Raw genomic sequence first — 25089 nt, 5'->3', positions numbered from 1 at the left:
CATACAAACATATATGTATGCATGAGCATAGACATATAATATACAGAAAATAATCACTGAATGGTTGTGTATACATAAAACAATCACTGGGCAGTTGTAGCTGATCCTGGTTTGATAAGGGAGCTGCATGAATGACAGAGAAAAAAAAAACACATCCTATAATGTGGGCCAAAAGAATTGGTAGTATCAATTTTTCTGTGCACTACTGAAGGGAAGAATATATTAAAAGGTGCCAAAACCATTGTGATACCTAATTGATAGCTGATAAAGAGAATGACCCACCCACAGGTTAAGCTGTATGTAAAATATGTATACTAGAGGGACATAAAAATTCTTTGCTTTCATCCTCATTATTGTTTTAATGTCCACATTTCCATTGCTCCTATGGGTTGGATAGTGATTGTTGATGTAGATTTTCTACAGTCTGATATCCTTCTTGTCACCGACATGTTGTTACATAAGATTGGAAATGAAGGACCCACTTATGTAACAGTGACATTCACTCACAACAATCATGCAGTTTCAGGACAAGGAGACTCCAACTCTTTCTCTCTCCCACACACACATACACACACAATGGGCTTCTTTTAGTTTCCATCCACTAAATCTCCTCACAAGGATATAGTAGAAAGACACTTGCTCTAGGTGCCATGCAGTGGGATTGAACCCAGAACCAAGTGGCTATAAAGATTATTTCTATTTTGGTATATAAATTCATAGATCTTCATACCATTGTTTCAATGTGTTTTTGATTATATCTCCAATTTCATTCCATGGCAGGGATTATTAAAAGTGTAACATGTGACAAGCACAACAATATCATAAAGCCTTAGTTATGTGTTTTTAATCAAGAATTCAAAGAGTTGTTTTATTGTTTATGTTGATATTTTGTTTGGTTACATGTGATGTTATTTGGAATTTCTAGAATATTACCACTTCAAGCTTTTTGTTTATTCTTTATCTTGTCTTTTACCTTTTTCCGTCATTGGACAACAAAAATATTGTTGCACCACCCTGAAAAACTTAATCAGAAAAATTGACCCCAGTACATCTTTTTTTTTGGGGGGGAGGGGGTACTTATTCAATAGGCCTCTTCTGCCAAACCACTAAGTTACAGGGATGTAAAGAAACCAACACTAGTTGTTAAGTGGTGGTGGAAACAAACACAGTTGTTGCTTTTTTCACTTGGATTGGTCAAATTGATGTAAACACCTCTGATGAGGATCCAATAGGATTAAAAAATTGATTATAACTTTTAATTTGTTTTTTAATCTATAGAGTGCCTGTGCCACTTAAAAAGAACCCATGCCAGTGGCACATTAAAAACACCCAGTACACTCTTAAGTGGTTGGCGTTAGGAAGGGAATCCAGCCATAGAAACCATGCCACAAAAGACAGTTGGAGCCTAGGCAGCTCCTTGCTAGCCAATTCCATGTCAAATCATCCAACCCACACCAGCATGGAAAGATGACATTAAATTACGATGATGATGGAGAAAGAGCTAAATTAGCCTACTGCTTTCATCTACAATATAGGTTACATAATATATATATATATATATATATATAATAAGCAATGTTAATTCTCTATATGAAGTATTAACAGTAACTGCACGACAAAGTGTAGTATATTGCCACTTAAGTGTGGCTGACCCCTAGGGGTGGATGTTACTGTTGCTTTTAGCCCCAGGAGGACATCTCCTCCAGCTGGCTTATCGACACACGACTGTGTCCTGTTTGCCAAGGGAGTTATCCCTCTCACCTCGACCAGCAGCACGAACGTATCCGGATTTCAGGGTTATTTCCCTTCGTCGGCGTTCGACAGCTGATGACCTTGGTGAGAGAGACAAATCTGGCAAACCTTATATCTTCTTTTCCAGTGACATTCTTCACTGATATTGAAAAGGTGAAAACAATAAGTGGCAATATACTACACTTTGTCGTGCAGTTACTGTTAATACTTCATATAGAGAATTAACATTGCTTGTTTTCACCTTTTCAATATCAGTGAAGAATGTCACTGGAAAAGAAGATATAAGGTTTGCCAGATTTGTCTCTCTCACCAAGGTCATCAGCTGTCGAACGCCGACGAAGGGAAATAACCCTGAAATCCGGATACGTTCGTGCTGCTGGTCGAGGTGAGAGGGATAACTCCCTTGGCAAACAGGACACAGTCGTGTGTCGATAAGCCAGCTGGAGGAGATGTCCTCCTGGGGCTAAAAGCAACAGTAACATCCACCCCTAGGGGTCAGCCACACTTAAGTGGCAATATACTACACTTTATATATATAATACTTTTTCGGAATAATGGTTTTCAAAGCATATTACATACAGCAATAAGGAATAACATGTAAATATTAGATTTAAATAACTCTTTTGGACAGAAAAAAGTCTAAGGCAGCCTGCAGGACTTGAAGCTACATCTGTATACATGAGAAGCATTCTACTATGGGACCAAAGCAATCCCTCAAATTTCTCAATCCATTTTAGAAACTTTATTTTTAGCAGTGAGAACTGTATATGATGGTCGTCCACATAGTTTCTGTCAACTGAATTCATTCACAAGGCATTGGTCAGCCTGGGGCTACAGCAGAAGATACTTGCCCAAGGTGCTTCTTAACTACACAACCACCCCTGCACTTATCGAAAGCTTATTATTTTCTTTAATGCTCTTCATTTTGGTTTATTGTTCATTATCATGAGAGCAAAATTATACTGGCAATTTTTTATAAAATGAGGTGTGAAAATTTCGGAGGGCAACAATTTCTTTTTTCCGGTTTTTTAAATCGATTTAAAACTACTGAATCTCCTGCTTTTATATGTTATACGTAAAAGATAATGCCCACCACCACGATAGGCATATGGCCCATCAGTCCAAAAGTTTCTTTCTATATGTTCTTTAGGCAGGTACACCATCTCTTGTCGGCTAGCATGACTGTCACTACTTCACCAAATTACTCATTTTTGCTAGCTGTGTGGACTAGAGCAGTGATTTCCAAAACTTTTGGGGCTGCTACCCCCTTGACACCTGGGCCACATTCCTGGAGCCCCCCAACTCCTCACCACAAACACAGACCACTTTCTACAGCGAATTCAAAACAACTGTATTTCACAAATAAAACTCAACCTAATTAACCCATTATTTTGTTTTCACATCCATCGTCCCCTTTTAGTCACTCCATTATCACACCCACTTTTCTTGACCCCACCCCCACTCCTGATCTTTCCATTTCCCCCAGTGGGGCAGTATTGCCCATTTTGGGAACCACTGGACTAGAGTAATGCAAAATGAAGTGCTTTGCTCAAGAACACAATGCATTGCCCGGTCCAGAAATTGAAACCACAATCTTACAATTATGAGTCCAATGCTCTAACGACTAAGTCACATGCCTCCACATCTCATATGTAAAATAATATTGGTTTCAAATTTTAGCACAACACCAGAAATTTTGGGGAATGGGGTAAATCAACTACATTAGTTCCAATTTTCAACTGGTACTTATTTTATCGACCCCTGAAAGGATGAAAGGCAAAATCAACCTCGGCAGAATCTGAACTCAAGAATGTAAAGATGGATGAAATGCCGCTAAGCATTTTGACTGTCATGCTAACAATTCTGTCAGTTCACTGCTTTTAAATATTTATTAAAATAATAAATATATGTTTAGAATTTTGGCACAAGGCCAAGTTTTTCAGGGGAGGGGTGTAAAACGATTACATTGACCCCAGTGCTCAATTGATATTTCTTTTATCAACCCTGAAAGGAGTTTAAATATATAACTATTAAATGCATGTTATGCCCACCTAAGACTTTGTTTCCTTTTCACATTATGAATCCTCCACTCCTTTTTAAAGCTGATGACCAAATGATTATCAAACTTATTAAAGCATATTTAAAAATACTTGTATATACTCTTTTTAATAATTCATTAAGAATAAATATTAGACATTTCTTAAGTCAGACATATGCACACCTAGAGAGGCATTAGGTAATTCACAAAATTGCACAAGGCAATTCATAGGGCTAACTGAAAAATAATGTAAACAATTATTTATATATTTTTTGAAGTGAAATTATAAAGCTGCAGGTCTTGAATGATATTCTAATCACTTATTTTAATGGACAAATTTTCTTTTTACATAAATTATATCTCAATATTTTTCACTTATTACATTAAAAACTTGAAGACATCGTTCAAATATTACTGTTCTTATTTGTTTAAATAAATGGATTTTATGATTATTTATTTTGTGATAAAATAATAGATTTTAAATTATTTTGATATTTATCTTTCATTTATATGTTACATTATAAATTTAATTAAATCTGAATATAAAACTGTAAATAATCATCAGTATTTAGATTTAAATAGTTAAATATACTAAATAGCATTTTATTTAAAATGCTTTCTAATCAAATGAGAAGTTAGCAATATATTTTCTATAGGTACAGGAGTGGCTGTGTGGTAAGTAGCTTGCTTACCAACCACATGGTTCCGGGTTCATTCCCACTGCGTGGCACCTTGGGCAAGTGTCTTCTACTATAGCCTCGGGCCGACCAAAGCCTTGTGAGTGGATTTGGTAGACGGAAACTGAAAGAAGCCCATCGTATATATATATATATATATATATATATATATATATATATATATATATATATATATATATATATAATAATAATATTAGGGACAAAATCCAAAATTACAGGTAAAAAACTCAATTAAAATCAATTTATAAAAAATTAAAATTAAATTGAGCCTTATAGATAAAGTATATATAAAATATATAGTTTTAGGGAAAATAACCAATTTTCAAGAACTCATCGATGAAAATCCACTATCACATATAGAAAAATTAATAATTAAAAGCACACTAAATGAGTATAATATAAAGTAAAGTAAATATCATAAGATAAATATAATAAAAAGATTACACGTGTTTCATAACCAATTTTCAAATAGAAAAGAAATTTAAATCGATTAAAATCAATTGAAATTATCGAAAATAAGTTCTATTCAAAAATATAGCTACTCGTCAGATCGTAAGTAGAACAATAATTAGATATATATCTCAACCAACAATAAGTACCAAATGAATTAATATGAAATACTTATTATATAAAGATAGAAAAATTATTTAAAAAATATCATAATATCAAAATAATAACCATTCAATAATCATCCCTTCATCCATTATAATAACATGTATATTATATACAAAAAACATCTTACATAAATTATCATTGTTTTAAATTATCATTGTTTTAAATACAAGTTGAACGAAGTTTAAGTTTAAAATAATAATGAAGATAAAATTAGTACATATTTAACCAGTGTAATAGTTAAAGCTATACTATTTAAAGCTAAAGACGTTTATTTAATTATAATTAAAGATCAATTGAATAATAGAAAAATACAAGATTATTTATTTCTACAAACGTAATAATAAAAAATATGAATGAAAAAATTATGAATGGAAAAAATTATGAATGAAAAAATTAGGAAAGAAAAAATTATTAAGAATAAAAGGTTAAACTTTATATATATATACAAAGTTTTGATTTTAAAAAGACTTTAACGATATTATAAACTATAAAGATTAATAATTAATCAAATAATATTAATCAAAAATAATCGAAAATATATCAACACTATTCCAATCGAAGTTCTAATATTATGTTGAAATGAAACTATAACTTCTAAATAATTTAGTGTTAAATAAGTTATCTATTAAAATAATCTATAAAGAACCAAATGAATAGTATAAAAACAAGAATACATATTATTTTCAAATAGTAGAAAATCTTTAGCAAATATATATATATATATATATATATATATATATATATATGTGTGTGTGTGTGTGTGTGTATGTTTGTGTGTCTGTGTTTGTCCCCCCAACATTGCTTGACAATCGATGCTGGTGTGTTTACGTCCCTTATAACTTAGCAGTTCGGCAAAAACGACCGATATAATAAGTACTAGGCTTCCAGAGAATAAGTCCAGGGGTCGATTTGCTCGACTAAAGGCAATGCTCCAGCATGGCTGCAGTCAAATGACTGAAACAAGTAAAAGAGTAAAAGAGTAAAGAGTATTTCATAAAGGATCTACTGGCTATTTTGTAGGAAATTTCTTACAAATACTGTAGAACACAAGCAAGTATTAGAGAAAAGGTGTTTTCCATTTTTCAGATCTATTCTCTAATTAAAAGTGAATATTCTCTGACAGATATTTTTAAAAGGTGATTTTATTTTCTCTATTCAAGATAAAGGTGATAGGTTAAAAGAAACACTTTGTAAACAAGAAACATGTAATTAATATTAAACAGGATGGAAAACCTAAAAGCAGAAATTCAGATTTCTTCACACAATTCGTGAAATTAATTAGAATTTAAAATAAATACCACCAGGCTATCTAGAGTCATAAATGATTTGCTTATTTCACTGAGTGCAATATATTTTTATAAGAATAACCTTGATAGCCCTGAGACTAAGTATCAAAATAATTATTTCATTTTTAAGTTCTGATTTGTTCATAGATACCTTGCAGCAAATTTTTTTTTCTCATAAAAGTACACTGTTTCATTTTTGTATTTGGTTTGTAAGATGTTTTAATGTGAAATCATGTGTTGAAACAAATCTTGCTGTATCCTGAGAGCGTCATTATGCTAGTAATAATGACATGCACTGGTTCAATATCACTTCTTTATTGTTAGCCAAATGGTTAAATGTCTAACCAATTAATAATTTGCTTAATGCGCTGGTTAAACAAACTCTTAGTTGGCTGTTTGTCAAAGTATCTTGAGACAGATTCAAGGCAAACCTTGAAGGGAGTGGGCATGTCCTTGAGGAGGTTGCAAAGAACGACAAAAGGATTTTGCAAACAAACAACCGACCGATTGGTTGTTTAACCAGCGCATTAAACAAATGATCAATTGGTTGGTTTGATATTTAACCAACCAACAATAATGAAGTGATACTGAACCAGTGCATGTGTTATTATTCACATAATGACCCTCCCAATACACATAATATTTTGCACTAAATTTCAATGTACATATTTTCAATTTGTCAACAGAAATTATAAGGTAATGAACTTTCCTTGATTAACATATCTTTTTCATATTTTTGATTAATGATTGGTAACTAAATATTAATATTTTCAGAATTTTATCAGTTGACACAAAACTTTGAAAAGTTATGATGACATCAACCAGAAAAAGGAAATACCAGACAAGTTCCTCAGTTACAGCTTCACAGAAACAGAAAACAAAAGGCAAATGATGCCATAATGTGTTGTCAGCTTGAAAAGTACTAACTTAGTGTTGTCAGCAGATTCCTTTAAAAAGATTCTCAACATTTGAAACCCAGCTTTTTCTTCTAACCCATGGGAATACTTGGAAAATTTAGAAATAGCTGTCAAAAGGCGAAAATTAAGGAAAAAAACAAGAAAACTGCATTTCAGTAACTTGCAGCATCAAGAGCCAGTACTAAAGTTGCCTTGTTGTCTACCTGAAACAAAAAGTCATATACAATTGGAAAAAAATTGGTAAACCTGTAGCTATGAAAATGACAGAAATCTTGTGTAACCAGAAAAGAGCCATGTAACTTACTTCAGTGACTTTATCAGCAAGAGTTATGCAAAAAGCAAACAATTAGCAGATAAACCCAAGAGAGATAAGGTTATGTTGCACTAATCCAAACTATGGCTGTCAGCATTAATTAACAATGGATTATTTGTCACCGGTGTTCTGATGCAATTGAAAAGGAAGAAACGTTGTCCGGTTTGCCACTTGAGATCTTGTGAAACTGAAGAGTTCTTAGCATTCACATTATTCTGTCAGAAGTAATGCTTCTTTATTCTCACTGTTTTATATTAGTCATGCATTATGTTGTAGCTTTGAGATTTTGAAGAAGTAACTGTTAACTTTTAAAGAGATATTGTAGGATTGGCATGAGAGACCAGATCTGGCAAGTTTGGTAATAAAACAGGTAGAATATTTTGGTTGGATATGGCCAGTTTAATCCATTACCTCCCATAATTCTATTAACTGGAATTTTTTTTATGAAACTTTGATTTCTAGCATAAAACAGCCTTAGAAACATGCTGGTATGATCAAAATAACATTTTAAATAGAAATAAGCGAGATATTGGGTGAAAAATTAGCAAACCTCATTTGAATATCAGAGAAATATACCTAGTAGATATAACAAAAAGGTTAGCTATGTGTAAATATTGACAGATAATTACAAAATTTTTAAGTGATCTCATGAGATCACTGGTAGGTAATAGGTTAAATGCTAAAGGATTAACAATGCAGACAATGCTTATTTAAAACTCTACATACTGATGACATTGGATGTTGGTGTAGCCCTGCAGCTTGACAGTTTCCTGTCAAACCATGCTACCCATGCCAGCAAGGAATGTGGATGTTAAATGATATTCTCTACCACACATACACAGATATGTATATATTGAGCTGTTGATTGAGGGAGCTCCAGCAAGATTATATATATATACATACACAGACACGCACACGCACACACACACACATGCATACACATAAAGCACATAGGTGTTGGTGGTTGTTTTTGTGTTTATTTGTTTTGGTGTGCGACAGAAGTAGATGAGTGTTGCTATTATATAGGCTATGTCTATCATTTTCCAATGTTCTGTGGAAGAAATATTACCTTGCTTTAAAACAGGGGAGAGATGGTGACAGAAAGGACATCTGGCTATATAAAATCTGCCTCAGCAGATCAAGTCTAACTCATGCAAGCATGAAAAAGTAGACATTAAACCGATGATGGTGATGATCACCGTAATGATATCTCATCTACCATACAAAACGGAGTTCTAGAAACTGAAGATCACTTTCAGTTACCAAAATCAATAGAGATTGTTCGTCACATATTACAACACTTAGAGACAGCTATCAAGTTACATTAAAAACGACACATGAACTAAAAGTCAGGCTTTAGGCTAAATATCACACAATCTTCTCTTTCATTTACTCATTTAATCACCTGTTATTTTTTTTTTATTTCGACCAATTTATTTCTCATTTATTTTATTTTATTATTTTTCTTTTTTGCAGTGAGAGGTGTTGGCAGGGAAAGCATAACTATGAATACAGAGAGAAAGTAAACAGAGAAATATGCACGGAATACAGTGCTTAATTAAAAAGAATCAGTATTTAAATTAGACAACAATCTATGCTTAAAACAAATTTTTTTTTTAATGTAAGATGCCATTAAGAGGGAAAACAAACAAAAATAGAGAATATGAACAGCCTTGAGAAAGATTAACAATTGAAGTATAAACAGTAACAAATATTTTTCAATAAAATAAAATAGTGCTTTATTATAGCCAAGTATAATGGAAGTGAATGCAACTGGTTGTATGAGTGTGGAGAAATGAGAATACAGGTGCAAGTGTGGCTGTTTAGTAAGAAATTTGCTTCCCAACTACATGATTCTAAGTTCAATCCCAATGCATAGCATTTTGGGAAAGTGTCTTCTATTATAGCTCCTCATCAAACAAAGCCTTGGGAGTGGATTTCCTAAATGAAAATTGAAAGAAGCTCATCATATATGTATGTATGTATGTATGTATGTTCGTATGTGTGATGTTTATATATCTATATGTCTCTGGGTTTATCCAACCGCTATCACCACCACTTCACAATGGGTGTTGATTTATGTCCTCATTAAATAGCAGTTTGATAAAAGAGACCAACAGAATTAGTAACCAGGGGTCAATTTGTTTAACTAAAACCCTATCTGTTAGACTAAAACCCCCAGCATGGCCACAGTCTAAACAAGATAAACAATATGTACTGTTGTGTTCATGATATTGTGTGGAAATGAAGTCCCCTACCACAGCCAATAAATGAAAATAAATAACCAGCCCATTTAAGAGTACCCTTCAGTTGTTGGGCAATATGCTGTACTTGAGAAGACCTGTTGAGTCAAGTGAAATCCTTGTCGTGGCTGATGCCAGTACCACCTGACTGGCATCCATTCTGGTGGCATGTAAAAAGCACCATTCAAGCATGGTCAATGCCAGTACTGCCAGAATGGCTCTCGTGCCAGTGGCATATAAAAAGCACCCACTACATTCTCAGAATGGCTAGTGTTAGGAAGGGCATCCAGCTGTAGAAACATTGTCAGATCAGATTGGAGCCTGGTGCAGCCTCCTGGCTTGTAGGTCCTCAGTCAAACTGTCCAACCAATGCCAGCATGGAAAACTGACATTAAACAATGATAATGATGATGACTATGTAACTCAAACCTTTGAAGGAATCTCTCGCAGCAAATGTATATCCTCAACACAGCAAGAGCTACTTCTGTTCAGAGTTAGAAAATTATTCAAGATCCTATCAACTATTAACCTTCTACAAAGTTCAGATAAGAGCCATAATTGACCATTTAATATTTAAACTAGCCAAATGCAGCTCTAATGTTCTGCCTATTTTATGTTAAAACTGGTCAGATTCAGCTTCTCACAACTACCCAACATGCTAAAAATTAACGACCACATCATTGAAACCTCAAAGCAACAAGACAATGCACGATTAATTCAAAATTACAAGCATAACATTTGACAGGGCAATCTGAACACAAAAGGGTTAATTCTGACCCATGCAAGCACAGAAAAGTGGACATTAAACAACGATAATATTTTGAGCACTCAATTTAACAAGAACTTAGAGCTACACAATGGGTGTTGATTTATGTCCTCATTAAATAGCAAGATCCTATCAACTATTAACCTTCTATTAACACAATTGGAAAAAATGCTTAAATTATTCAATTGAGCACCATAGATCCAGTGAGTCAGAGCTGACCTGGGAGTAAAACAACAATAAAAACACCTAACCTCAGTGAATGATTTTAAATATGGTTTATTAAAATTTATCTAAACCATGGATAAATACTGTTGTTGTTTAACTCCAGGCCAACTTTGAACCATGACTAATTTTTTTTTTTACTTATCCTTGGTTGCGTGCTTAAGAAATTTGTTTCTCAACTATGCCATGCTGGGTTCAGTCCCACTGCATGGTATTTTAGGCAAGTGTCTTCTACTATAGTCTGGGTCTGACAAAAGCTTTATTAGTAGATTTGGTAGACAAAAACTATAAAAACATATGTGTGTGTGTGTCCATGTTGCATTTGTCCTCCACCACCACTTGACAACCAGTTTTGGCCTATGTTACTGTAACTTAGTTTGGCAAAAGTGACAGATTAAGTACCAGACTTTAAAAAAATAAGAGAAAAAAGTAGGTACCAGGATCAATTTGTTCAACTAAACCCTTCAAGGTGGTCGTCTAGCATGGTCATAGTCCAATGACTGAAACATGTAAAAGACAAACGATACTTGTTCAGGCATTACTCTACATTGTTTTATCTTTCCAAGTTTCCTCGTTTACTGATTGCTTCCCATTATCTATGCTCCTCTTCTATTCTCTGTGAGTGTTTAGCGTACATTGTACAGTGATTTTCAGGAAATGGAGCTAGAATTTTATATATTTTCAGATCAATTTGTTTTTTTTTTTTGTTTGTTTTTCTTTGCTCCCCAACTTCCACTTTGTTTCCTATACCCTCAAAGTTAATAAGGAAATGCAGAAAATTTTACCACATTTCAAAGCTTCACAACCTCAAAAGTATTGATTTTTTTCCATCAAATATTACACACACCATATTATTTAATAGAGAACATCTAAAAAGGGTAAAATCTAAAACAAAAATATTCACTTATTTTTTCACATATACTTACAAAAAACATGAAAGAGAATGATAAAAGGCATTCCAGTTATGCTGATATTTTCTAACTGCTATATTCAGTGACTACATTATCAAATGTATCCTAGCTTCTCCAAGATAATAGAGTGAGATTCGCAAGAAATTTGGCTATTATTTCTAGTAGGTCAAGCAGCTATGCAGAGACTCCTACACTGACCCATGGTGAGCACTATCGAAAATGAGAGTCAAAAACCAAGCAAACAATTTATAACCAACCAAGCAATTTGTACAACCAAAAGGTTATATCTATGACCTTTTAGCATTCAGATTACTCTGTCAAATGTAATGCTTATTTATTCATAATGTCTTGAATTTAGTATGCATTATTTCATAGCTTTGAATTTTGATGATGTGATTGTTTATTTTTAGAATGACATTGTAGGGTAGGTGTAAGAGGTTGGATCTGGTCAGTTTAACAGGTTATCTGCTACGACCTGTTAATGGAACTTACTGGTGATGCCACATATACATTGTATACTGTTTAATTACAAGGAAGCATTAATTTGTTCTTTTTTGCACTTTTACAATGTTTCATAATTAAACTTTAATATTTAGCAATCATGATATTTAAATATCCTTGAAACAAAGCCAAAGATACAAAATAAAATATTTACTTAAATTATGAAAAAGTACTACCAGTTGTGCAGTTAATGTGTTAAACATTTAGAATATTTGGGAAGAGATATTCTTTTATTCAGTAATGCTGTTGCAGTCATGCTGAAGCACAAAAGGATTAAAAACCAGTCTCAATTTTCATTTAAGATTGATTCTCCCACAGATGACCTTGAAACAGTCTAAAAACATTACTATTTCCTTTCACATCTCTGAAAAACTACAGATCAATGATCTAGAAATAATAAATATTTATGTAATTCAAATACTTTGTAACAAGAGTTGGCTGTCTATAATAAAGTGACAATGCCAATTATTTAGTATTTTATTTAGAGTAAAACATGCATAGTATATTTTTTATATTCTAATGGATAATTCTATTGCTTTCTCTCAAACTCTCAAAGAGTTGAATATCATTCAACCACTACCATGGTTGAATATATCATTAAGTCCACAATTTCGTCAATCGCAGCAGCTTCCAAGCTTCACTACTAATTCAGTTCTCAACTAAATTGCAAACTGTTAATCGTTTTAAAGAGGACACCACCTCAGTTACACTTTGGCATAAATAGTTTGAGATTTGGTTCAGAAAAAAAAAAGTTACATCAAAATATCTGCGATCTCAAGGGGGCAGTAAGGTAGATATTCATCTTCAATTAACATAAATTTTTTTAATTTTAAATTAAAAGTATACTTTTCTTAGGCTTAAATGATAGAAAAATGCATGAGGAATTCAGAATCCCTAGTTGCATTGAACAAAAATTAGTAGCAAAAGAGTTATGAGGTAAAATGTTACGAAATTTCATGTAAGGAAGTAAGGGAGTAACGCTTAAGCAATAAGAATAAAAAATATATTTCTAAAATGAATGTTTACATTCTAAAACAGCGAGCTGGCAGAAGCGTTAGCACACTGGGCAAAATGCTTAATGGTATTTCGTCTGTCTTTATGTTTTTGAGTTTAAATTTTGCCGAGGTCAACTTTGACATACAGATTAATTAATATTTTTTAACTAAACACTTTCAAACTTCCAACATTGGTAGAATATGTCACATAGAACAGGGTTTATTCTTAATGTTTTTGACAAAATTTTGTATTTTAGAAGCAGTATTTCATCTGTCTTTACCTTCTGAGTTCAAATTCTGCCGAGGTTGACTTTGCCTTTCATCCATTTCAGATCTATTCAATTAGATGTACAGGTTATTTAATTAATTTTTTTTAACTAAACACTTTCAAACTTCCGATACTGGTAGAATGTGTCACATATAACAGGATTTACTCTTAACGTTTTCAACAAAATTTTGTATTTTAGAAGTTATTTCATGAGAAGTTACAGAGTGACAATGGACAAATTCATGTTTGATAGGTGCCAATACACAAAACCCTCTCTGCCGATGATATATATACATATTACATATATGTGTAAAAAAATCTCATCATGCAACCGAACCAGTAAAAGAGCCTCTACCTGGTCACTTGACATGCTAAAAATAGCAGCTAAAATATCTCCCTACCTAAATCACATGCTCATTGTATGTAATGTCCTAGATTATCCCTAAAAAGAGGGTTTGCTGAAGGCTGGAATGTCTTTGATGATACGTTTGCAGTATCAGGGTTGATTTGAGGCTAAATAACAACAACATTATGGTCAATTTCTATATTAACACCTACACGATTTTCACTAAGAAAAAAAAAAAAATTTGATTTTTTTTTTGCATGGAATCAAGTATCCTGACCTCCTAATATGCTGCAAATCCCTTATTTTGGTTCAGAAAAAATGAGGTGTGGGGTTCTTCCCTCCAATCCTAGAAACATTAGAAATTTTTTTTTTTCATTGAATGAATTCCTGTGACCTCCTTATATTGCAAAATTAGGTTACTGAAGGTGAGCCTGATAACTGATGGTTTTGGAGTCTTGTTGTTTGTATCTTTTGGTGAGCTATGGTGCAACCAACAACATGGTAAAAATCCCTGCCATTAATTTGGTGTGGATGGGTAATATCAAATAATTCAATCACAACATATATTTAAATTAAACACGAAAAAAATTGAAATATCATCATCACTTACATGGAGAAATTGAAATATTATTTTTCAGTATTTTAAAAGGTAAAATCTTAAATTATTAATTGACACATTATTAATTATCTTATAATAGCAATGCCTGGAAAAATCATGGATTACATGGAAAAATGCGAGCAATGAAAGTCATATTCTTAAGATTATAAACCTGGAAAAGTACAGGACAAGTTATTACACATGTAAAAGTATAGGACAAGCTGTTACTTCTAATAAAGTAAAGAATAAGAAACTTTTTACTTAAAATATTGCAGCTAAAATTAAAATTTGAATATTAAAACTTATTTTATTATAGTTTACAAATAACATTATACTTATTTAAGTAGAATTTGGCTAATTTACTACCTTAAATACAGAAAAAAGTGACTGATTAGAGACAAACTTACAAATTAGCTGAACAATTTTGTACAATAAATTTAAAAGACGAGAACTGTAAAGAGTGATAAATTAGAAGAACTGGCATTCTTTGCTACAATATTTTAAGTAAAAAGTTTATTATTCTTTACTTTAAGAACACAACACAGCCTGGTCTGGTAATGAAACTCACTAATTTATGACCATGAGCCCGACGCTCTAACCACTGAGCCATGCACCTTCACATGAAGTGAATTTTGTAGAGGAAAACTGTGTGGAAGTCAATCGCGCATGCGCATGTCTGTGTGTGTGCATGCACACATTTTTGTGCCTGCATTTATTCCTCCACTACTTCACAACTAGTGTCAATTTGTCTCCAGAACAAAGCACTTCAGCAAAAGAGACCAACAAAGTAAGTGTTTAGTCAAATTGTTCAGCTAAACCCTTCAAGGCCATGTTCCAGCATAGCAACAGCCGAATGACAGAAACAAAAGTTTTTGGTAAATGAAGTCCACAGCAGGAAACTTGATCAGAGACCATGGGTTGAAACTGAAGCAGCTACAGCACGAAAGAACCATATTTTAATCATTTAACAACAGAAATTGTTAAAGTCATTTTCCATTTATTTCTTGAGGTGTCAAAATTCATTTCTCAAGTTGCAACAGAATTGCATCAATGAGTAGATTGCAGTTGCATGATGAGAAAATTCTGACACCCCATGAAATAAAAGGAAAGCAAATTTAGCAGATTTTGGTGCGTTTTTAAATGGCTAAAATGACTTTTCTATGATGGAATCTACAGTCCAGGTTTGATATCCAGTAAACAGATCATTTGTTAATTCGATAGTCTTGGCAAAAGTAACAACATTCAGTATATGGTTCCAAGCAGATAAAGTATTTATACTACCAATACTTGGGTCACGAGTTAAAATCTACTACAAGCTTTTCACTGTGTTTCAGGAATAGATAACCAATACTATGAGGATGTTAGCTGTCACATACCAACATCCTGTCATCGTTATCATTGTTTTAAAGTTTGTCAGTTCATGTTTGCATGAGTTGGATGGAGTTTTTATTGATGTAGATTTTCCTAAAGCTACACGTCTTTCCAATCACCAACCTTCATTTGTTTCTGAACAAGCTAATATTTCCCCATGTCCACACGTTTTTGCAGAACACTGAAAATAAATGATGCTGCTTGTACGACAGTGACACTCATTTACATCAATCATACTATGTCAAGACAAGGAGACATAAAGACACACACACACACACATACGATAGGCTTCTTTCAGTCTCCAAATCCACTCACAACTGGCACTCTGTTGGTTACAACAATAAGAGTTCCAATCAACGGAACAGCCTGCTTGCAAAATTAACGTGCAAGTGACTGAGCACTCCATAGACATGCATACCCTTAATGGGGATCTCAGGGATATTCAATGTGACACAGAATGTGATAAGGCCCTTTGAAATACAAGTACTACTTATCTTTGCCAGCTGAGTGGACTGAAGCAACAATGAAATAAAGCATCTTGCTCAAGGGGACAACATGCTGTCAGTAGTAATCAAACTCATGAACTTATGACTGTGAGCCAAATACCCCTTACAGCTAAGCCATGCACTTTCACTTAAATTCACTCACAAGGTTTCGGTTGGCTTGAGCCTATATTAGAAGACACTTACCCAGGATACTACACAATATGGTTGAACTAAAAACCACGGAGATTTGGAAGCAATCTTCCTAACTATACAGCCACACCTGTGCCTTTATAGAAAATAAAATTCTCATCCATTTAATACTATAAAATCATAACTTTATCAGCTCCTGTATATGACATTAGAAACAAAATGCATAAATGAATAAAGAACAGGACTATAAGTTCATATGTATCAAGTTCAATTTTTTTTCTTTTCTTTGTTTCCAGTCAGAATAATTCTATATGCTTTATCTGAAATTTATGGGAAACGAAAAAAAAAAAAAAAAAAATTTGTCCCCAGGTGGTAGGAGATTTACCTGTCATTGACTTCAATATTAAAGAGTCCCCAGTCATTTAACATTTTATAAATATCTCTTGTTTGGCTGGGACATGTGAGATAATTTATCATGATTAATTAGGAAATTATTTTAGCTATGACAGTTATGCAGCATTAACTCCTTGGGTTATCAAACTACTTGATTTACTTTCCTTCTAACATGACATGACAATGTTTCCTGAGCAGAGTTACAGAAACAAAATAAATAAATAAATATTGGAAGAAGGGTTGTTATAAAATATTATAGTTTCAAATGTCGAGACAATGCCAGAAACTAGAGTGGGTGATGGAAGAAACAGTTGATTAGATCAACATCAGTAGTTGACTGGTTCATATATCACCAACAGCCTGAAGGATAAAAAGTGAATCTGACACCAGTAGAATATGAACTAAATGTATGTAAACATGTAACTCTTAAATGCTGGAAGCACAAGTATGGATAGCTAAGTCAGAATACTATATTATTAAGTGTCATAAAACTCACTAAATGTAGTAGGCAGTTTTCATTGAGATATAATATATCTTTCATCTTTTACTTGTTGCAGCCATTTGACAGCAGCGATGGAGGGGCACTACGCCTTGGAGGGATTTAGTTGAACAAAGTGAATTTGTTTTTTTTTTTTTTTTAAATAGTTTTATTCTATCATTCTCTTTTGCCAAACCATTAAGTTATGGGGATGCAAACACACCAACACTGATTGTTAAGCAGTGGTGGAAGACAAACACAGACACATTTTAAATATATATATAAGAAAAAATGATTAATTAGTGCAATGCAGTAGTATTGCTTCCCAGTAAAACAAAGCACCATCAGGTTAAAGTATAAATATAGGATAGTGATGTTCCACTATCCTATATATATATATATATATATATATATATTTACAATGGGCTTCTCTCAGTTTCCGTCTACCAAATCCATTCACAAGGCTTTGGTCACATACAACCTATGCTAAAATAAGGCTAGATAAATAGCATCACAAATAATTCTTCCATCACACACACATAAAAAAGAAAGAAAAAAAAGAAAATTCAAACAAGGAAAAGAAAGAAAACTGAAACAAATAAAAACAGACGATAGATGCATAATTGATTTCAGAGAAACACTTCCTTCAAACAGCAGTTTCATGAAAGAAAAAAAGTTCTAATATATATATATATTATATATATATATATATATATATATATATATATATATATATATATATATATATATATATATATATATATATATATATATATATATGAAATAAAGAAAATATTAAAAAAAAAACTGAAAAACATTACTGTAGATGTAAATGGTGCAATCACTGAATTCTTTTTTGATATAGAGAAAAATAAAGGAGATTGTTAAACTGTTTGCTTTGCTGATACTGATGCAATCAACAAAAGGCTTTAGTGTTTGACTATGTCAACTGTGGATGTTGAATGACGTTCTAGTTTAGTGAAAGGAGCCAGGGGAGAGAGAACCAGGTAAGTTAACAAATGTCTACACAAATAAGAAGTGACATCTAATTTATTACTCCGTATCACAGTTACACGTTCTCTCTCTCTCTCTCTCTCTCTCTCTTTCTCAAGAGGAAAGCTAGGTTGTAAACATAGCATCTGTTGTCTTATTAAGACCGACTGACTGCTTGCTTCCTTGCTTGCCTTGTTTACATATGTAAACTGACCTTGCAACACGAAACTACATACAGAAGGCAGTGTTTCCTGTTGAGTGTGTATGAATGTGTGTGCGCGCGCGCACACAAATATGCACACACCTCAAACACGGATATGTACATCAACACATGTATAATGCAAATTTATATGCGTAAAAACTCAAACAGATAGATAGATAGAGAGCGAGAAAGAGAGATAGATACACACATGCATATAAAACATACTAATATGCTTAAATATATACATACTCATATACACATACACTATGTATAGTTATGTGTATATAAACCTTGGTATGTATCATGTATGTATACATACACGCATCCATACACTTGTTCGTATACACGTGCGTATTAGATAAATAGATATTCATATAAAGAATCCAGATGTGTGTGTGTGTGTGTGTGTGTGTGTGTGTGTGTGTATGCGTGTGTGTGTGTGTGTGTGTGTATGCGTGTGTGTGTGTGTGTGTGTGTGTGTGTGTCACATACATATTCCATACCAGCATGAAAAACGGACGTTAAAAGATGATGGTTTGTAAGTATCCAGTAAGCTAACCAACATGTGGAACATTTTACCAGGACAGTTATGCATATTTATATTGTTCCTTGTCCTTCTCTTCTCTCTTTAGCCACTGCACATCGATATTCTGAAGGAAGGCGATCTCCTTAATGCCATAATTACCCCTTTTCATTTCGTTGGATGTAAACCTAATAATTTTGATTGTGAACTAGTCTTGCTTTTCGTTTTTTGATCCCCTCTCCTCCCCCCCCCCACATATATAAGGCAAAGGTATGCCTGTATGATTGAGAAGTTTGTTTCCCAGCCAGAAGGTTTTGGGTTCAATTCCATTGGATGGCATCATTGGAAAGTGTCTTCCGCTATAGCTTTGGGTCAACAAAAGTCTTGAATGGATTTGGTAGACAGAACCTTAAAAGAAGCCAGTCAGGTATATATTATGCACTCGACGGAAGGGAAAATCATCAGCACTGGCAGAGGGCTCTTTCAAATACAGTCGATCTATGCGTGACTGCCACTCCCGTGTGGGCCGGTGCAGCCACAACAGACACTGCACCGGCATCAGCAGCTGACATGATTTCTTTGGGTGCAGGTCCATGGCCTCTCGAGACCGACGGATGCCTACTATATATAGTGGCGGACTGGCCAGGTTGCCAGCTTGCCCGATGGCAAGTGGGCCCCTGCGCCATTAGAATCCATATATGGGGGCCCATATTAGTATCTAAGGGGCCCATTCCCTCAAGTTTGAGAATTTTTTTATTCACTCTTGAAGAGAATACTTTTAACAAAAAAAAAAAAAAAATGAAATGATAGCATTGTAGTTGCCCCCTTAGTCTCCTGGCAACCAATATTTTTAGACCCAGTCCGCCACTGTGTGTGTGTGTGTGTGTGTGTGTGTGTGTGTGTGTGTATATAATATGAAAGAATATTACAGAGGATTAGTTTGATCATTTTATCCAATCAGAACAATCAGTAAACAGGATTTTTGTACGTGATAGCTGCGATAAAATGAAAGTAAACATTGCAACAGGAGGTGTTAAAACAAAATGAAAGCAATGCGTGAGAGATGGTAAATATATAGAGATAGTTTGATGGTGATAGAGAGTGGAAGAGCTGTCGATCTAAAAGTTGAGTTACTTTTTCGCTGGAAATTATATTTTCTTTTATTATTTACGATCGACGTTTTCTGTGGGACACAGAATTCGAAAATAAAATTCGTTTTTCTAAAGGATGCACCGTCTCAGAGCCTTTTGCGGCTAAATACACATACATAACTACATATACTCGTCTAAATGGACTACTAAAGGATAACAAATGATACTATCTCAAACAAACATTGCTCGAAATCGAATATGAACTCAAACACTCCCATGAAAATGAGAGGGCAGAAAAGGAAGCCAGGGCTGTCAAAATATTAAGATAAACCCCAAAACCTCTTACAGATACGCAAAAGTGTCTGCTTCAATACAGTACAAAATAGGGCCATTATTCGAAGAAAACGGCTCACCGACTGCAGAGCCCCAGAGGATCAGTGAAATACTGATGCGCAATACAAGAGTGTTTCCACCACTCCACTGGGACATTTTCTAGTAGCTATGCCTGATGAGTTCTTTAGCTCCACAGCTCTATACAACGAAATGACAATTATTGATAGCATCAAAATACACGAGACTGATGTGATATCAGCTATTGATGAAATAGTTCAAACTCGGCCACAGGCCCTGAATGATTCCCAGCAACCCTCCTAAAGTAATGCAAAGGAGCTCTAGCAAGACCACTTCAGATTCACTTCCAGAGCTTCCTCACATCTGGGAAGTTAAAGGAAGGCACAATTGGGGAGTTAAAGGAAGGCATAACTGGGGAGTTCAAGGAAAGAACAACTGGGGAGTTAAAAGAAGGTATAATATGCCCTATCTGTAAGGAGCAGAGGAGATGCTAAGAATTATAGACCTATCTGTCCATGTCAGCAAAGTCATGGAGTGTATTGTCAGGAAGAAACTAATTGTGTTCATTGAAGATAATGACTTGGTTTCTGACACCCAGCATGGCTTTTGCCCAGGAAGAAGCAGCCTTATGCAGCACTATGACTGAGTGTTGAAACAATGAATTGCTCAAACATGAATGTGATATATCTTGACTTTGCAAAGGCCTTTGATAGAGTTTATCATGGGATGATATGTCAAACTACAGAGACTCAGCTGAGAAAATCGGAGAGTGGTTGCATGACTTCTTATGTGTACATATATATATATATATATATATATATATAGTTTAAGAATTTAATTTGTTCCTGAAGGTCATTCATCACCTGAAATGTTTGTAAACCAAACCCATTTCTCCAGAAGGAAATTTAAAAGAAAGCATGATGTATCTACCAGAGACATGCACTTTGACAAAAACTAAGCAGCAACTGACTCTCACCTGCTGTTCACCTTTATGCCAACTGTTGCCTCGCACCATTTAGTCCGTCTTAACTCTCAGAGTTCAAATTCTGCTATGGTTGACTTTACCATTCATCTTTTCAGGGTCGATAAAATAAGTACCAGTTGAGTACTGGGGTCGATGTAATCAAATAGCCTCTCACCCTCCAAAAGTCAGGCCTTGTGCCTATTGTAGAACGGTTAGGTTTATTATTATTATCATTATTAACAATGATAATTCTTTCTACTATAGGCACAAGGCCTGAAATTTGGGAGAGGGCAACTAGTTGATTACGCTGACCCCAGTGTTTCACTGGTACTTAATTTATTGACCCTGAAAGGATGAAAGGCAAAGTCAACCTTGGCAGAATCTGAACTCAGATGAAATAAGCATTTTGCTTGGTGTGCTAACAATTCTGCCAACTTTCCACCTTGCCAAAGAAGCAGTAGTCATTGTGGTGGTATGGATTTCAATGGCTTCAACATTGAGAAATTAAGAAAACAAACAAACCTAGTATGCACACTTGTGCATGTGGTTGTGTTTTTGTTTGGACATAGTAAGGACAACACTAATTTGACTGGCCTTCATAGATACAAAATGAAAGACCTTTAGTTTGGAAAATATAATTAAATGGAAAGTGGACTGCCTTTGATACAGCTTGTTATTCCCTAGAATGTGTCAAGGTGTCATGTAACAGAACATTATTGCCTTTCTGATGAGATTGCTTTTAAGTGGAAATTCTAGATGGCTGATATAATCACCACTTATAACTGTCCATCTCCGACATCTTGACAAAGGTTAAACTAGCCTGTCTGACCTAGCTGCATTTTCAGTACTACCTTGAACAGTCATTATTCTTTGATCATTATCATCACTACTGCCAAGGCTGCCACCACCACCAATCACAAAATTTGATTTTCAATGCCAGTAAATGGCAGGACAGACCTCCCCTAAACACCTTTTCACTAATCAAGATCCTGTGTTCTTGTATCAGTAATGACTAATATTATTATCTTCAAGTCTTTTCTAAATACACATAAGTATGGCTATGTGGTAAGAAGCTTGCGTCCTATCAATATGGTTCTATGTTCAGTTCCATTGCATGACACCTTGAGTAAGTGTCTTCTACTATTGCCCTGAGCTGACCAAAGGCTCAAATGGATTTGGTAGATGGAAATTGAAAGAAACTTGTTTCATATGTGTGTGTCTTTATGTTTGTCCCCTGCTACCACTTGACAACCAGTGTTTGTTTATGTACCTGTGACTTTGCAGTCTAGCACAATAGACCAATAAAATAAGAACCAGGCTTTAAAAAATAAGTACTGAGGCAGCTTCATTCAACTAGAACTCTGAGGTGGTGCTCCAGCATGGCTGCAGTCCAGTTACTGAAACCAGTAAAATATATATTTTTTAATCTACCTCAGTAAGTTCAGGTATGGCAGTGCAATAAAACGTTTGCTTAGCAACCATGTGGTTTCAAGTTTAATCCCACAGCATGGCAGCTTGTGCAAGTGTCTTCTACTACAGCTTCACACTGGCCTATGCCTTGTTCAGAGTGCATGTATTTGTCACTGTTTATGATTGCATTACACTGCTTGGACAATGGTGATATGTCTATGTCACAGACAAGAAAGAAGTCCAACAGCTTGGCAATTCAACACTGTGAAGATATGTGATAAAGTACTTTACTGGACAATAAAGATAGGTGTCACACTGTTGCTGGTGCCTTGCAAAAAGGACTGGTGCTGGTGCCATGCAAAAAATACTGATGCTGGTGCCATGCAAAAAGCACTGTTGCTAGTTCCATGTGAAAAGCACTGGTGCTAGTTACATGTAAAAGGCACTGGTGCTGGTTCCACACAAAAAGCACTGGTGCTGGTGCCACATGGAAAACACTGTTGCTAGTTCCACATAAAAAGCACCCAGTATACTCTGTAAAGTGGTTGGTGTTAGGAATGTTAGGAAGGGCATCGAGCCATAGAAACCATACCAAAACAAGGCAGCGAGCTGGCAGAATTGTTAGCACATCGGGCAAAATGCTTAGTGGTATTTCATCTGCCATTACGTTCTGAGTTCAAATTCCACCGAGGTCGACTTTGCCTTTTATCCTTTCAGGGTCGATAAATCAAGTACCAGTTATGCACTGGAGTTGATGTAATCGAATTAATCCCTTTGTCTGTCCTTGTTTGTCCCCTCTGTGTTTAGCCCCTTATGGTCAATAAAGAAATAAGAAACCATACCAAAATAAACAATGGAACCTGATATGACTCCTGGTCTTGCTGGCTCCTCTCAAACCATCCAACCCATTTTTTGTTTCAGTCATTAGACTGCAGCCATGCTGGAACACTTCCTTGAATTTTTTGTTGAATAAATTGACCCTAGTACTTATTTTATTAGTCGCTTTTGCCAAATTGCTAAGTTATAGTGACATAAACAAATCATCACTAGTTGTAAGCAGTCGTGGGAGACAAACACACAAAGACACACACATGTGATATATATGCACAATGAGCTTCTTTAAATTTCCATCTACCTAATCCACTCACAAGGCTTTGGTCAGCCCAAAGTTATAGAAGAAGACATGCCCAAGGTATCATACAGTGAGACTGAACCTGAAACCATGTGGTTGGGAAACTAACTTCTAACCACATGACTGTGCATGGAAAACAGGTGTTAAATGATGATGTCAGCGTTTGGTGCGAATTGCTGACTTCAGTATGTTGGCCAGCAAAGCGCTGTATCTTGTGCTGCTGATCGTACATCTCTTTTCCAGGTAGTCTTCCAGTATAGACCCTTTTGAGTCCCAGAAAAGGGATAGTATCACCTTTCCTGCAGAAGACTGAGTTTTGAATTTATGTGTCATGGCAAGCCAGAATGTTTCCACTCCATATTTTGCCTCATAATGATGAACCCACATTTCATCTCCTGTGACTATTCTGCTAAAAAATTCCTCACCCTCTTTGGTGCACATCGCTAGTGGATCAGCCATGCTTACACTGTAAAGCAAGAAAGAAAAATGGCACGATCAGGCTCAAACTTCAATCACATGACCACAATAGTACCAATTATAAGCACACATGCGCAGAAGGCAGTGTGACAATAAAGATATGTTATGACAAAAGTGCAGATAATTTTCGACTTCTCCCTCATATACACACATATATAGGCAACACAGCAGACAAAAAGTTAAATTAAAAGATTTAAAGAAATATTAGTTATCTACATTGACAAGAATCAATTAACCAATTTAATAGAAGGAATAGAGAAAGCTAAGATTCTTAATTAATGTGTATATAAAATTAAATCATCATCATTGTCTCTAATCACATTGATCTTAACCAAAAGGTTAAGACATTGTTTTTATGTTTGCATTTTCAATGTTGGTTTGGGCTGTATGACAATTATTGCTGCAGTATTCTACAGCTGGATGGCCATACTGTCACTTACATGTTAAGTGATGATGATGATGAATAACATTTTTTCTGCTACCCCATATATGTTACCAACATTCAAGTTTGACTTTCATCAAAATTCCACTTGCAAAGCTTAGCCTGACCCAAAGATATGATAAAAAGACATTTGCCCAAAGTGCCACATAGTGTGACTG

General features: G+C 34.6%; 1 protein-coding gene across 5 annotated transcripts in view; it reads right to left on the bottom strand.

Annotated features, from left to right (window-relative positions):
* Positions 1 to 25089, bottom strand: part of LOC106880027 (solute carrier organic anion transporter family member 5A1) — a 162699-nt gene that overhangs the window by 102148 nt on the left and 35462 nt on the right. The window contains exon 1 of one of the 5 annotated variants that reach the window (XM_089358709.1): positions 18168 to 18430. The exons of the other annotated variants lie outside the window; for them this stretch is intronic. The gene's annotated coding sequence lies outside the window, so the exon portion shown is untranslated. Of the gene's footprint in view, positions 1 to 18167; positions 18431 to 25089 lie in introns of those variants that run through there. 5 annotated transcript variants of the gene reach the window in all.

The sequence above is a fragment of the Octopus bimaculoides genome, chromosome 10 (assembly GCF_046866305.1).
Source record: "Octopus bimaculoides isolate indiv1 chromosome 10, ASM4686630v1, whole genome shotgun sequence".
Taxonomy (NCBI): domain Eukaryota; kingdom Metazoa; phylum Mollusca; class Cephalopoda; order Octopoda; family Octopodidae; genus Octopus; species Octopus bimaculoides.
The sequence above is the reverse complement of the archived record's forward strand: the minus strand, read 5'-3'. Positions and strand labels throughout refer to the sequence as shown.